At 43.0% G+C, this 17,036-nt stretch overlaps 1 protein-coding gene across 2 annotated transcripts in view; it reads right to left on the bottom strand.

The window, feature by feature from the left end:
* LOC117572311 (uncharacterized) overlaps positions 1-17,036 on the bottom strand; it is a 61,998-nt gene that overhangs the window by 26,660 nt on the left and 18,302 nt on the right. For both annotated transcript variants that reach the window (XR_007955146.1, XM_034255042.2), the window contains exon 2: positions 10,892-11,016. The gene's annotated coding sequence lies outside the window, so the exon portion shown is untranslated. The remainder of the gene's footprint in view (positions 1-10,891; positions 11,017-17,036) is intronic.

The raw sequence follows: 17,036 nt of genomic DNA, 5'->3' as shown, positions 1-17,036 counted from the left end.
GTGGGCGTCTGAATGAAAAATGTTGCCCCTAAAAAGGTCGACACAACAGACACGGCGCGGCGATGGCAAAACAGCATTAGACTTCGAGTCAGAGTCAGAGTCGAAGCCAAAAGCTGTAACCACAGCCGCAGTAGTCGTCGACTTTATTAAGGTCAATTCAATGTCTGGCTTGGTTTTTGGTTACGGCTAATGGTTACGGCAGCATAACGAGCTCTACGGCTAGAGTACCAACGTCCGTCTCTCAGTCTTTTCGTCTTTTCGTCTTTCCGTTTGTATTTTATATTTTGCATTTCCTTTCGAGCTTTCACGTTGAGTTTTTCACGCCTGCAACCTTTATTATTTATTATTATTGTGCTTTTAAAAAGTTATCTTTCCTCCCTTTTTGTTTCAAAAAATAGAACTTGCTTTTGTTTTTTTGGGCCCGTAAAGGAGAGACAATGACCTTGATTTAAATGGCTGAAGTCCAAGCCCAAAAATTTGGGCAAAAGTAATTTTTAAGATGTGAAAATTGTTAGACAAATATTTGTTGTTTATTGATGTCATTAAATGAAAGTATACGCTGGCCATTTGTAGACAGACACACAAAAGGTGTGTCTATAACGCATGCTTAATGGTTTTTTAAACGCTGACGTTACGCATACGACGCGTTACACATGAGCGTGCTTATTATGATGTATATTTTATATATTTTTTACACAAAAGACGAAAACTCATTAAAAATATTTTGCAGTCATGCGCAAGAATGTGCAAAGGTATTTAATTAAACTTTAATAAATAAATACGCCAGCCAGCCGGCACGAGGGCATTACAAAGTGAAAAATTAAAAGGCAGAAAATATAAAAAACAGAGAAAACAACAACAACAACACGCGAGGCTTTTGGTTGACAGGAGTAAAGAGGAGGCGGAGGAGGGGGTTACTTTCGCTTAATGCGTCAGTTTTCAATTAACGACGCAATGTTGTGTGCTGCTAAGTGGATAAACAGAGCTTGGGTACTTCGAGAGGGGGAGGGGGAATGAGGACACACACTGGACTCGAAGCTGAGGCAGAATTGCATTGAATGCGGCTTCATTAAGGTGGCAGCCGAAGGAGCTGCTGCAGTTGCTGTTGCTGCTGCTCGTTGCTCGTTGCTCGTTGCATTTGCAGTCCTTGTCGTAATTATCGTAATTACAATGAGCGATGAGCATGGCAGTGGCTATAACGATGCCACTGCCAACAATAATAAAAGCTAACGAGCCGAACAACACCAACATCAGCAACAACTGCAAGTGTGGCAACATTGTCATTGACACTTTTAATTGCACCTACACAAAAAACAGAGAACAGAGCACAGAACTTTTAATGAAAACCAAAGTGGGGCAGCACATACGATGAGAACAAGTCCTGGCAACGTGAGGAAAGGCGTCTCCTACTACAACCTGCTTTAATTATGATGAAGAGGGAAAATTCATCAACACTAGAGAAAGCATTCCCTTCCCTCTCAACCCTTCCTCCATTCCTTGCAGTATCCTGAGCCCAAGGCGAACAGGACAAAAATTCCATGTCACTTTCGGAAATGAGCAGCTAAAAGCAAGAGAAATGGAAAACTAAAAACTAAGCACGAGCAAACTCAACTGAAAGAAGAAGGGTTTTTTAGATATTAAAAAGGATGTGTAAAGAATAAGAATAATTTGGACTGTAAGTTCATTGAAATTAATGAGTATCTAACAACAAAGTGCAAAACTGTTAATTTATGCAGCCAACAACAACGATGATTATGACATTACGCAAGAGAAAAAAAAACACCAAAGAATGTTTGAAAGTTGTTAAAAAGATTTCACTTGATGACCTCATAAAACTCAATAATTTGATTAATGTTTCCTATGCCACAAAACGCTGACAATCTGCTCGTTTAAAGCGCTTTGAAGATGTTTCTAGTATCAGTCTTTGTGCGTGTGTGTGTGTGTTTGGTTGAATAAAATTAATGATATCAACCATGTTGAATGTGCAGACAATTAATCTTCTTTAATTTCTGTAGAACGTCCCGCCGCCCTGCCCTGTTCACAAGCATTACCCACTAATAATTTCATATTAAGCTTTTAAAGGTCTACTTCAAGACGGATTGCCAGCAATTTGAATCGTTTTCCCAGAATTCAAATGTTAATAGGAATCTCATTATCAGACTGGTTAAATCCAGGGTTTTCAGCTTGAGCAACTAATTAGGCGCAGTTAAAGGGAAATTCAGATTGCCCATACAATTTATATTATAATGCGTGCTTTAAAAAGTCTCTTTTACTTTTGTTTGATTATCACAATTTCTTTGGAAATAGCGACTCATTTAATAATCTGAGTTTTTTTCTTGCACATCGTTTGTGTAATCCGAGTATGGAATTTCCTAGAAAAAATGTCTTTGAAGCCATTTTTTCATTTAACTAAACCTTGAATTTTATGTAAAGAAACAGCTCGAAATGACAAAGATGAAAGATAAAAAGTGTTTAAAATGAGCTAAGCTTCTTATACCCGCTACCCACAGGTTAGAAGGGTATTATAACTTTGTGTCTGCAGGAAAGGTATGTAACAGGCAGAAGAAAGCATCTCCGAACCTATAAAGTATATATTTTCTTGATCAATAGCCGAGATGATATAGTCCGTCTGTCCATCCGTATGAACACCTAGATCTCATAGACTATAAGAGATAAAGATATAATTTTCGACAGAATTTGGTATGTTTGCACATAGATCAAGTATGATTGAAATTTGTGACACGCTTCCGCACCCGGAAATTGACAAATATCGAATAGCATCTTTTGCATCTAGAATACGGTTTTCGGTACATACTATAATAACTACAGCATTTCTTATTCCTGAAAATTAGGTTGCAAACAGATAAAAATTGTAGAAGTTATTTACGGTTTTCTATGATCCAAAACGTCCACTTACTATAGATTTTAGTTACTTTGGCTGACATCCTGCTATATATTTGAGTATATGGTATATTTTAAGTATTTTTTGGTATATTAATATGGTATATTCTAAAATGAATACCACACTTTTTTGCTTTTTTCCAAATGGGTCCCACTCGACTGTAGCTTTCTTTATCTAATAGTTGCCTTATTATTTTAATAGAATAATATTTTGTTACTTAAATCCTTTTAAAAATTCAACCTAAATACTTCATTTACTTGTAGCTTCCATACAAGTGCAAATTGTATTAGATTTATGTAGTATGGCGAGCTAATGAGGGACAAATTTATGATGGACATGGAATGTTTGGCACTTTCTCTGGACTTTGCTCTTATCAGCATCGATATCAACTGGCGCCATACACGTAACGCAAACAAGGCAAGCTAAAAGAAGGCTTAGTACACTTTTGGCCTAAACCATTGTTAAGCACAAGCACTTAACCATGTCAAGCTTCGATTTATTGCTTCTCGCTTCCAGCTCTGCACAACTCCTCAGCTCCTCAGCTCTTTGCCACTTCCTAAGCTGGTGGACGGCTCTTAGTTTTTACGCCCATGCTTTGGGAGCGTTTGGAATTGATTGATTTCTGCTTTAGTTTTGTGTGTGTGTGTGTGTGTCATAGAGCAACAGCACACGGCCGGAATCGCAATCCAAGCCTCCCTCAAAGAATGTTTGAGTGACGCACAGTCATAAATAAAAACACTCAGATATTCATGTCGATGATTTTGTTCCTCCATGGCTTTGCTATCCCATTCTAAGTTCAGCTTCAGCTTCGGCTCCTTGTCGGTCTGTTATTCATTGGTTCGCCTGCGGCAAACGTACCCAATACAAATTGTATCACTTAATATTTGTATTCCCTTTTTTTTCTTGCTGTGTAGTTTTTGCTCTGATGCTTCAGTGCTTGGTTAACTGGTTGCCCCAATCGAAGTGTTTGGGAACTGAAGCTGTCGATGACGTTGACGATGACTCGCCGATTGTCGTCGTGAGGCGTTTTGTTGTTGATTTGCGTGTTTGTTGAATAATTGATGGAATGACAATCTTTCGATGTGTCAGCATTGTCGTCGTCCTCATCATCGTTGGCATTCTAGCCAACTTGTTATCATCCACACATTCGCAGCCTCATCATCCACCTTTCAGTGTTGTCATTGTTGACAGGGGCCGCTGCCATTCGCTGTGTTTGGCATAATAAGCGCCTACGTTGCATTATAACATACTTACAGTTCAGCATTCACTCACACTCACACACTCACTCTCATTCACTCACACTCACTCCCACATAGACTTTCACTAACTCACTCACTCACTCCAATTTTGCGCTTATGAATGATGAGCAGTCAAACAATCAGCGTTTTGTGCTCCTCAAGAAATATGACATGAAATCAATAGTGAAATGAAAATGAATGAATGAAGGGCTAATGCTGCTAGCATCGGCACTTTTCTCTATCACTTCGTCCACTTAGCTCCAATTGCTTGGCCCTTTTATCTATGCCATAAGCCCCTAGAAAAATCAATTTGCTTTTTAGAGTTGTCAACGAAGGTTGTGCATAAATTTCATTTGCAGGTTAATTGAAATTCATTTGTGCAAATCAAATTAAGTCAAAAGTACGCACATCCTGTCTGCAACTGGCACTTTGGCACTACGTGCTGCAAAACAAAAGCCAAGTTGAGAGTAGCTGGCGACAAATGGCACAAAGTGATTCATTCATAACGATAAATTAAGACAAAAAGTCTAAGCACAGACACAGAGAACAGACACGGAGAACACCGGCAGCAACATGGCAACGACATCGAGTTGCCCCCAGGGACACTCATACCCACACACACACAGAGACTTTTATTCAAACTTTATGTAATACCAGAGTGTGGAGGAGTGTGGGAAAAGTATCCTTTTAGCCAACGACACACGTCTACATAAATATCCTTAAGGAGAGGCAACATTTGTCGTCGTCGTCGTCGTTGTCGTGGTGGGAACGTGCCAAGTCCAACTGCTTGCCGTGTCCCTCATCATCATCATCGAGAGTTTAAGCAAAGGAAAATTCAATTACTAAATATCAGCAAAATCGCAAATAAATAAATTAAGGCAGACAAATCAGTAGGAGTGAAAGAACGAACGAACGGTAGAAAGAAAGAATGAAAGCGTTGCAAAGTTTGTTTAAATCGAAATGAAATAGTGACACACAGACGCTGCCATAAAACCAAAAGCAAATACAAAGCCAACGCGCCACAAAAGGAAAAAGGTTAAAACAAATATTTATGCAGCAGTCCCACAGAGAATGGAGAATGCCAAAGAAGAGGAGGGGAGATGAAGAGAGGGACAGTCTCTGGCTGTATGCTGTATGTAATTACCAGTCCTAGAGTCTCCAAGTACAGCTGCGCCTAAGTACACACACAGCAGCAGCATATGTGTGTGAGTGTGGGAGTCTCTATGTGTGTGTGTGTGTGTGATTGCAGTGTACGTGGCTTTATGCTTAAATAAACATTTGTCGTCGTCGTCTCCCTCTTTTTTTTTTTTTTTTTTTTTAAAAACTCAATCTATATATTTTATTCAAACAGTTGTCCATTATATATAATACATATATATAGTTGTGTGTTTTTTAAATTTAGACTAAGTATGTTATTGCGCCATTCTACTGTCCCCCTGGGACTACCAATAAAGTATTACTTCAGGAGGGAGTAGAGCCTTAACGGCTCGCATCAGAGTTACGCACTTTTTCTTGGCGTCTGAGCTCCTTCATGACAGTGCTTGCCATTTTTTCCACCGCATCCCAATTATCGGCGTTTGCCAACATTAGTGGCACCATCCTATCTGGAGATAGGGACTCGCCCAGCACCTCTTCGGCTTCTCTTCTTTCCCTTTCAAACCTGGGGCAGGCGAAGATGATGTGTCCCGCGTCTTCCGTGACGCCTACTCCACACCTTGGGCATGATGGATCGTCAGCGTGCCCAAAGCGATGAAGATATGCTCGGAAACACCCGTGTCCACTAAGGAACTGCGTCAGATAGAAGTTTGTTTGGCCGTGTCTTCTACCTACCCACGCTTCGACCGATGGAATCAGTTTCCATGTCCATCTTCCCTTGGGAGCTTCGGTCCACCGTTGTTGCCACTCGATCAGCATGATCTGACGGCTTGTGAGGTGATTTCCTGTGCAGTATTTTCTGCTGATCTCGGTGACCAGCAGATCGAACGGAGTGATGCCCGCTATCACGTGCGCTGCTTCCCCAGAGACTGTGCGAAACGCACTGGCAACTCTAATAGCGCAGAGTCTGTAGAGTGCTCCCACTTCTTTGATGAATGTCTTTTTTGTCGTAGCCGCAGCCCATATGGGTGCTGCGTACGTTGTGATCGACCTCACCACTCCAGTCAGTAGGCGTCTCCGTAGTTGCTTCGGTCCTCTGGTGTTAGGCATTATGCGAGCAAGCGCAATACACGCCACTGAGGCTTTTTGGCCTATGTAGCTCAAGTGGTCCTTAAACGAGAGCCTCCTGTCTAGCATAACTCCCAGGTACTTAAGTGCAGGCCTTGAGCAAATACTTGTGCTTCCCACAATTATGCTAGCGGTCTCCACCATTTTCCTGGAGCTTATCAGGACTGCCTCCGTTTTGTGCTCGGCTAGGCTAAGGCCTGCGTCTGCTAGCCATCTCTCCGCCGTTTTTATTGCTGTATTAGCGCTGTTTTCAACTTCGTGCTTATGCTTGGCGACTGCCACGATCGCGATGTCATCAGCGAAGCCTACAATCTTAACCCCTTCCGGCAGATCAAGTCTCAGTATTCCGTCGTACATTAAGTTCCACAGCGTCGGACCAAGAACTGAGCCTTGTGGAACCCCTCCAGTAACTACTTGGTTGACGCTTCCGTGGTTGGTCCGGTAGCGTAGTGACCTTCCTTCGAGGTAACTGCCTATTATGCGGACGATGTGCGGCTCAATGTTCCTTTGGATCAGGCATTGCATGATTCTCCCCCAGTTGGCGGAGTTAAAAGCGTTCTTGACATCTAGAGTGACCACTAGGCAATACTGCTTGGTACCCCAGAGCCACCGCTTACCCTCTATTGCTGTGGCTGCTATGTGTGAGACCACCTGTACCGCTTGTTGTGTGGAGTGTGCCTTTCTGAAACCAAATTGATATGGTGAAAGACCCCCTTTGATGTCAACCTCGGCTTCCAGTCGCGTGCAAATAACGCGTTCGAGTACCTTGCCTACGATGTCCAGCAGACAGATTGGCCGGTAGGCTGAAGGGTCATCCGATGGTTTGCCTCCTTTTGGAATAAGGACCAGGTCCTGTTTTTTCCATCGAATGGGAAATCTCCCTCCCTGAAGCACGAGTTGAACACCGTACTGAAATATGCCGGTTTCAGCTCCATTGCTCTTTTGACAATGGCACTCGGGATGCCATCTGGTCCAGGAGATTTACCAGGTTTTATCCTGTGCGCTGCTGCTAAGACCTCTCTATCCGAGACTTCGTCAAACTGAATACTGTTCCAGTCAGCAAGTTCTGCAACCTCATTGTTGTCGTTTCGGGCTGGTTGCTGTGGGAACAGATGAGACACTATTTTCCTCAAGAGTTCTGGGCACTTCGGGCTTGGCGATGAGAAGGCATTCAACTTCCTCATCGTAATCTTGTAGGCCGATCCCCAAGGGTCCTGTTCGGCTTGGTCACACAGCTCCAGGAAGAGTCGCTTCTTGCTTGCTTTAATTAGACCTTTCAGTGTTCGCCTTTTTGTCTTTAGCTCGAGCAATAGCGAAGACGCGTCTGGATTTCCGCGTTTGAGGGCTCTCTGAAGAGATCTTCGTGCCTGACAGCATTCTCTCCGAGCCACTGCAATTTCGTTTGTCCACCAGTACACCGGCTGATGCTTTGCTCCGTTCCCGACCTTCTTCATTGAGGCATTGCATGCTCGTGTCAGCTGAGACATGATCTGCTTGGTCATGTCAGTCGCCGTGCCGCTAAGTTGCAACCCTTGCATCATATGCTCGAACATGTCGATGTCAAGAGTGTTCTCTCGGTACCTGGTTACTCTCGGAACTGCCGCAACTTCGGGTCGTTTCCTTATATCAGTAATGATGGCTTGGTGATCGCTGTAGGTGAAGTCCCTACAGACCTTCCAGGAGGCTCTTGGAGCCAGGCTACTGCTAAGAAAGGTCAGGTCGATAATGGATCCTGCGTTCCCTCTGCTAAATGTGTGCTCACCGCCCCTATTTAAAAGGACAACGTCCAAAGCCGCAAATGCCTCTAAAACCGCACGTCCTCTCTGGTTTGTGACTAAGCTGCCCCACTCCGTTGCCCAAGCATTGAAGTCACCCCCAATGAGGCATGGGCATTTATCTCTGGCATCCATTACCAGCTTGTCCAAGATGGACAGATAGTCCTCCATGCTAAGCGATGGGGCAAGGTAGCAACTATAAACGTATAGTGTATCTATCTTTGCCCTGACAAACCCTGACTCCATCTTGGTTTCCATCAGCTGTAGCGGGCGCTGCCCGCAGGTCCACACTACTGCCTTGCGCAACTTGTCTCCAGCCCACGTATTGGGAGATTTTATGCGATATATGGTTCGCTCAGAATGGCAACATCGACTTTTTTTTCCCTTACAGTCTGCATCAGTAGGTCCTGTGCTGCTTCACAGTGGTTTAAATTTAGTTGATAAATCCGAACCATTGCTAATTTGACCGTGAACGCGCCTTGCTCTGGTACGGGCACCGTATGCTGGTAGTCGTGTGCGCCGAATCTTCTTCCCCTTTCCTGCTACACAGTATGCATTTCGGCTTTTTCGAGCATGTTTTGGCCTGGTGGCCTGCCTCTCCGCAATTGTAGCAATTTCCCGAACAATCTGCTTCCGCTGTACACCTGCTTTGTATATGTCCGAATTCCATACACCTGTAGCAGCGTATTGGCTGTATCTTACGCCTTATACGACACGTATTCCATCCTACACGCAGTTTGCCTGCCTTTAGTAGCTTCGCCGCTGAGTCGACTGGGATTCTTAGACTAGCTGTCTGCCTGCTTCCATACGATCTGCGAATCGTTATAATGCTGGATTGATTCACCCCGATCTCGCCAAATTGGGTGATTATGGCTTCCAGCAGTTCCTCTCCAGAAGTCACTTCGTCCAAGTCTTTTACTTCGATTGAAGTCATTTTCGTCAGCGATCTGACATCTATTGATGGGCCAGGAACTCTTTTATTGCCTCCTGGAATACTTTCGTGTTGGGGTCCGAAGGCTTTGATAGTTCAAAGAGCAGCTCTCCTTTCAGCGTCTTTCGGATGCCCCTAACATGCTGACCCAGCTCTTTCAATTTTGGCTCTGTTTTGACTGAGCGCAGTATATCAGCGTACGATGTATTCGCAGGTGCGCTCACAATCACTGCGTCAGGCTTTGCCGATTCTACCCTTGCGTTTCTGGTGTGCTTCTCGTGTCTATTCTTCTTTCGCACCGTTTTCCAAGTGTTATCTTGCTCTGTTTCAGCAGCCGCTCCATCCTTACTCGCTGAATGTGTTTCGACACCGTCGTTTTGGGGATTAACCTGTGTCGCTATCCTGGGATTGGTTTTAACCGGAGCCTTAGATTTCTTTGACCTTGGTGGTGGAGAAAGGAGTTCGCCTCGGTCACTTCTAGTTCTCTTGCCTTCTCTAGGCGAGTCTACGGTTCCTTCGCTTGCTGTTTGGTGTTTCGACGCACCTATAGCTTGAAGATTCGGCATTGTCTGATTGCGGGTTGCAGTTGAGAGCATCTCCTCATCCGCCGCCGTGTAAAGGCCCATTATGCTGTCAATGAGGTCTCTCATAGGCATATGTATGGTCCGACGACCCTCTAGCATCTTGCTCAAGTCCCTTATTTTCTGTCCCAAGAGATAGAAGCTCGACCGCTTCTCGGGTGGACCATCTTCTGTTAAGGCTGTTTGTGTCAGCGCTGCTACATCAGTAGTTATAGCTGGACTACGGCTATATAATTGGGCTCCTGGTGTAGCCAACTTTGGAGATCTAGCTATCTTGCTGCTTTTTATGAATGGATCAATAGTAGGCTCTGAGCTATATCCTCCCTCCTCAAGTTTCTCCTTTGATTTGCTGCTTGTCGCTGAATCTGCAACGGTAGCCAACGGTGTGCGCTGCATCCCGACCCACTCTTTTTCGGCCAGACCACCTAATAAATTAAGTGTTGGACTTTTTCCGATCTTGGTGGATTCGAACCGTGGATCGCTGAATAGTCCGCGCCTCTATGCACTGCGCCACTGCAGCTGCACTCTTTAAGCGGAGCTTAATGCGTATACTAATTAGCTGCTCCTGAAAGTATGCAGATATTTTTTTGCACTTTTTGAGCTTTGCGCTGTGCTTTTTAAAGCTTTGCGCTGAGCTTCTGATTGGCCGACTGGCAACGCCAGAGCGCCCAGTCTGGCTACGCCGCTGATGGTAGTGCAGCCCTCGTCGTCAGCTGATCGTGGGAGTGCAGTTGCGATTGTTTACAAGTAGTTGTGGCCAATTGTACTGGAACCAACAACAGTTTCCCTCGCAGCCGTCAACTCCGCCAATGCGTCTCCTGGCAACGCGGCTGTCTACGATGTCCAGCAGCAGGTGCCCCGACCGACCGTGAGTACACAAGTGTTGAACACTGCTCGAGCTAACTCGCAGTCACTTTTTTAGGTTTTTTCGACTTTTTTCGACTTATTTTGGTGATTTCCCGAGCGATCGAAAGGAGCGTCTCCAAAACGCGACCGGCTTGCGGAAAATTCAACTCACCTCTCCGTCGTCTCCCTCTCTCTGTGTGTGTGTGTGTGTGTGTGTGTGTGTGTAGTTTACATAGCACCCAACGGCAGTCAGTTTGCCTGGTCAAAGCCAAATCGTTGATTGCATAAGTTGATGGTCAACACATGTCCAAGATATATGCCATATATAGTGTCGATTTATATACATATACAAGCAAGCGGCAGTGAGTCTGCCTTTGGCAACTCTCGATACTCACACGTGTTGTTGCTAGTCGCTTCTAATGATGTCTGTGCAGGTTGCATTGGCTGCTGCTCCAAGGCTGTCTCGATGACTCGACTCGACTCAACTCGACTCAACTCGACTCGACTCGCCAGGTAAGGTCTGTAAAATAGCAATAAAAAGTTCGCTGTAGTGCATGGTGACAGTGATTGCATTCAAGATCCTTAAACAGATACACGAGTTAGGGCGAAATTCAATAAATTGTAATAAAACTTGTAGCAAATAAAAAGTGTTGCATACTCTTAGGCGGCAGCAAAAAGGATGTCTGCAAATTGTGTGGAGATCACTCGATAGCTTGCACAGTTTGCACATTTTGCTGTCTGCCAGCTTGCAGTTTAATCAATCGATTTAAAAATGTACAAATATTCTCAATGAATAAACTCTCTATAAAATTGCATTTAAAACAGTTAAACAAATCCTGGAATTGTAAAACAACTGATAGCTTCTAAACAAATAAAAAGTGTTGCATACTCTTGGGCTGCAGCAAAAAGGAAATCAACGATTGTGCAGAGATCAATCCTTGCCTTAAACAATTGCAATTCCTATCTGGAATTTAGCAATTATAAGAAAATATCAATGAATGAACATTTACGCATGCATTCAATATCATTAAACTTACACAAGATTCGAAGCGAAATTCAACAATTTGTAATTTAACTTGTGTTGCATACTCTTAGGCTGCAGCAAAATGAAGGTCAGCATTTGTGTGGAGATCACCCGTTGCCTTGCACAATTTGCAGATTTTGCCTTCTGCCATTTTGCAGTTTAATCAATCGATTTGCAAATATACAAAAATTACCAATGAAGGCTCCCCACACACACACATACAGAGAGGAAGAGAAGCATTTGCCATTTGCACATTTCAGACTTGGCACGTACTGCAAAATGGAAAACCGAGAAAAAGCCCACAAATTGCTATTCGAAAATTCTCGGACATTTTTGTCAGAATGCAATGTCGGGCACTCGAATTGACAGCTCCAATGCCAAAATGCCTGCTGTGAGTGGGTCAACCCACAATGACAGCGGGGGAGGGGAGAGTGAGGAGAAAGGGGAACAGGCAATGACAGTCATTAGCCATGTTATAAGCAAATTATATAACATAAAGCACAGCCCACAGACGTAATCGATGCCCCACACAATTTTATTAAATTGTTTTCGTTGTTTTTCTTGTTTTTTTCCTTTTGCTTCTTTTCTTCGCTTTGTTTATTATGATGTTGTGTGCTTTCTTCTTTTCTTTTTTTGGCAAGGTGTTTGTTATCGTTTGTTATATTGCTTGTTGTGTAATGTAATTTATACACACACACACACACACAAACACGCTCACTCGTACAAACAGAAACACAAATATAATGTCATAAACGCCAAGGACACAAAGGCAATTCCGCATGACATTACGGGCAGACAAAACAAACGGCAGAACAACAAAGAAACCCACAGACAGAACAGGACAGAAAAGGAAAGAGAGCGAGGCAGAGGCTTGGCTGCGAAAAAAGTAAAGCAGGAGGAGGAGGAGGGTAAAAGCCAAAAAGTACGCGCTTGGCATAAATGATAAGCTGGCTACGCAGCTGGATGACAATAAGGGGGCGTGGCAATGGCCAGACTCGAGCTCGAGCTTGAACGCGGACACGGACATGGGATAGAGGGGACACAGGATATTATGGCCGAGGGCCGAGGGCCGAGGGCCGAGAGGCGAGGGGCACCCACAATTTGTGCGTCTGTGCGTTTTGCTGTATGGGCTGGCTGCTTGGTTGACTTTTGAATACTTAACAGGATAATGAAATGTCAAAAGTGCGCAAGAGGCAAGCGTGTCCTGCTGCCTGCCTTGCCCGTCTGCGTGTCTTTCTCCCCTTGTTGTTGTTGTTGCCGCATTTTTATTGTGTCCATGCCTAAGTGAACGTCATGGCGTGCCGCGCGCATTAAATCATAAAAAAGGCGCAGCAGCAGCAAAAAAACGATGTATATAAATATATATTACACGCACACATACACAGATATACATATACATATGCGTTTCGTATATAAAATACGATACAACCAAGTTCACCGCATCTCGCAGGACATTTGGTTGCCCATTTCATGTTTACATAAATTTAAATTGACACAAATATGTCGTGCATTGGGTTTCCCCTACAAAAAAATATGATAAACTACATAAATTACGACAGAGTCACTTATTTATGACATCTACACCAACAGAGTCAGAGAATTGAAAATATATTTGCTACAATTTGTTGCCATTTAACAACGGCAGCTTTAATCAACAGCACTTGGCCTAAAGGCATCTACAACTATAACTACAACTACTTGACTGAACTCTCATCGCTCAGCCTGAGCTCATCATTCGCCTAATAGCAAAACATCCAAATTGTTTCCTGGGAAAGACCTCAGCTATTGTTTCTTTTGCTTTTGCTTTCACTTTTTCTTTTCTTCAAGTTTTCTTCTTTCCTATATTTTTTGCTCTTGTTTTGTTTCAATGAATAAAAGTTGAGCTTGAGCTTCAATCAATGGGCAGTCGAAAAAGCTGTAATCAATAAAGTAAATGGCCCTGCCACTTTAGCTACTTGTGTGTTGCATGTTTGTTTCTGTGTGTGTGTGCCACATGTGGCAAACTTATTTCTGATGCGCCCAAGTCAATAGCAATGAAGAAGATTTTGCGCAGATTTGCAGCAAAAGCTAAATTACCACCTGCTCTTTTGTGGACACTTCATAAATGAAAATCCTTCTTCATCATTTCATTTCATTTCATTTCATTTAAGTTAAGTTGTATTTTTGTTGGCTTTGGCTTTGAGTAATCCATCTCGTTGCAGCTAACTTCTACTATTTGGCAATCACTCAAAGTGGGCGAACGAATTTTCTGTTATTTGCGACGACTCATTCATTTGGCCATTTTTATTAATTAAGTAAATTGACCTGACGAGCCAAAGAGTGAGCTCAAGTGCCACACTCGTTGGTAAATATGCGTATACTTGATTATTTTGCGCCCTCAAAGTAGGCAGCATTAAATAAACTTGACTTTAACGGACAAGTGCCAAGGCTTCAGCTCAGCTCAACTCAACTCAACTCGACTCAACTCAAGTGTTTTTGCATGTTTGCCGCAACTTTTTGCCAGCAAACACGAACACGCTTAATTTGGTTAATGAACTTTTTTTGGGGGGAGCTGAGTCTGTAGGCTCAACAAAAAATACAAGCACTTGAGAGGGGCCATTTATGTTTTCTAATTGAAGCGAAATTTAGTGAAAATATACATAACCGCAACTCTAATTACGATTTCCCAAATACACAACAATTTTATGGGGCTGCAAAAATTTATTTAACAACTTGTTCAACAAGCGAGCCGTGTGAATGGGGCGACGATTCTCTTCGCCAAGTCGCCGCCGCCGCCGCTTGTTGTTTTGATTCGTTTATTGACTTTTCATGTTGCTGCCAATTATGCGTCGATGTCGAGCTGAAACTACAATGGTCTCCCCTCCTCGGCCACCCGTCGCAAATTCAAAAACTTTTGGCGTAATCTTAACGAGAAAATCTGTAAATTACACGCCGAAGCAAAAGCGATGCGAAGCAGCAAACAACGACCAACTTTTCGCGGCGTTTCACAAATTTTCCAAATATTTATACACCTAAATAGATTTTATGGCATAATTGAAATTTGTTGTTATTGCTGTGCACAACCATGTCGAAGCAGGACTTGACGTCTCTCTTTCTCTGCTTCTCTCTATTGCTCCCCCTCTTTAGATCCAATACAATTTGCATAAACTCAGTGCAATGTCAGGCAAAAGTTTATTAAAAGCGGCGTCGAAAGTTTTGCCGCTTGCTAATAACAATCATAAACATGGGGCCAGTGATAATGATGAAGGTCCTTCAAAAATCTCTGACACATAGCTGCAGGCTCTCTCGACTCTCTGCTCTCTGCTCTCAGCTCTGTGGTCTCGCTTCCAACTTTTGTTATGCTACAATTTTGATAATTTAACTTATTCCCTCCCGTACTTCCTTTGCTTGCGCCTTTGTGCGTCTTGAATTTCAATTCTGCCCTTTTTACCATACATTTGCTCTGCTGCTTCAACACACTAATCTGACTTGTTTGCAAACGAATGGCCACCAAAAAAAAACGCTCAGTGATTTGGGTGGGCAGTGACAAGTTTTGCGCCTAATTGCACCCAAGCTACAAAAAAACAAGTCGAGTACACTCGACTGTGAGATACCCGCTACTACATTTTTAATGAAAGAAAAACATTTGAAAATATACAAAATTTATATACCACAAAGCTAATCAAAATATACCAAATGTTTTATTTATATAGTACTACATTCAAAATATACCATAGAATGGAATATATACCAGGTTGTCACCCAAAGTATCGAATCACAACCAAATTTTCAGGAATCATAAAAACTATATTTATTATCTCTATTAAATTGACGTTAGTTATTCGATTTTTATAGATTTGTAAGGGCAGAAATAGGCGTAGCAAAAGTAAACTGATCTGCGTGCAAACATAAGTTCTATGAAAAAATTATGGCATCTCTCTCTCTCTTATAGTCTCTGAGATCTAGGTGTTCTCGGTTGTCGATGTTAGTTAAGAATACATATACTTTATAAAGTCAGAGATGGCTCCTTCTACTTGTTACATATATTTTCTGTAGGCACAAATTTATAATACCCTTCTACCCTTTGAGTAGCGGGTATAAAAACGAAAAACGAAAAGCATAGTCTGGGTAATGGTGTGAAATTATGCAGATGGGTTTTCGATTTGGGATTTGGCAGCGAATTTGCAGCGAGTTTTGATTAGTATTGCCTTTTTAAGTTGAGTGAGAAATTGTCGGCAAAAAAAAGAAACTGAAGTCAACAAAGTATTTTCGTGGTCGTAGCTAAATAATGCTGTTAGCCCAAGCGTTGGTGTTATACAAATTGCTGATTAATTAACTCTTTGTTGTCACCGTAAACTACAAGCAAAGTAAGTGTCCAAAAGTTGTTCAACTTCTGAACCGTTTTGCTTTTGCTTGTCGCTTTTTCAAACGTTAAACTCGGCCACTTAAAGCAAAACGCGTTGGGCATTTAATGTGCTTACATTCATTTCGTTTTAAATCTGTGATAAAGTGTCGCCAGCTTTAAGTTGGGCAAAACTTGACTAAGAGGAGGCCTCCGCCTTTGCGCTTAGCCTGTCTCAGCCTTTCAGACGCAGCAACAGCAACAGCAACAGCAGCAGCAGCCACTTCTCATGCCCTTTTGTGTGGCGACATAAAACGCAAAGTTGTCGCCGTGTCGCGAACGCAATTCTTTACACACTCATCTCTTTCTCTCTGCTCTACTCTGCTTTCAAGCATTTTCTTCTACATTTTCAGTGTTTCTTTCTTTCTGGTTTTTTTTTTTTGTTCGTGCTGTTTCGTGCTTCCTGTTTGGTACGCGTTTTCTAGATTACTTTTATAAGTGAATTTGTTGCGGTTTTCCGCAAAATTTACAAGTACGTGAGAAAATTAGAGCTTAGCTTCTTGGGTCGCCTGCTGTCGCATATCCTGAGCCGCTTGTTGCTTTCCGGCTTAACCTCCTTGCCACTCGTTTTTCGCTCTTTTTGGTGGTCTCTCCCATTGCCATTCCCATTCCCCTTTTTCGTTTCGTCGCCCGCACTTCCGCAACTTTAAGTACCACACTCTGCGTATGCGTAATTTCCTTAAGCAGACAAATTACTAATACGCCACGCTAGTGCAAACTCAAGTCAAATTAGCTAGCTTATTATTCGCTGCCTAGACAGACAGCAACGCCAATTTAATGTCCTCTGCGGCTTCAGCTTTTGCTTAACGCGCTGATGACATGAAAATAAATTCGATGTCTGACTTGAAAATAAAGTTTTATTTCCTCATTTCGCGCTCCCGTCACAACTTTTTCCGAGTTCATTTTTCCACAGCCAAAGTCTTGAGCATGGCTGCGTGGGTGCGAGTGCGGTTTGTCTGTATTTGCAGAATTGTTAGTTTCACGCTTTGTTTGTTGAGATTAGCTGGCAGAAGCAGCGGCAGCAGCAGCAGCAGCAGGAGACATCCATTCCGCCAAGGCTCCAACTCAATTCCTCTTACACCCTTCAGCTGTCAGTGCTCTCGCTGTTCTCGCTCGACTTTGCCTTGTCTGACAG

The sequence above is a fragment of the Drosophila albomicans genome, chromosome 3 (assembly GCF_009650485.2).
Source record: "Drosophila albomicans strain 15112-1751.03 chromosome 3, ASM965048v2, whole genome shotgun sequence".
In the NCBI taxonomy this organism is placed as follows: domain Eukaryota; kingdom Metazoa; phylum Arthropoda; class Insecta; order Diptera; family Drosophilidae; genus Drosophila; species Drosophila albomicans.
The sequence above is the reverse complement of the archived record's forward strand: the minus strand, read 5'-3'. Positions and strand labels throughout refer to the sequence as shown.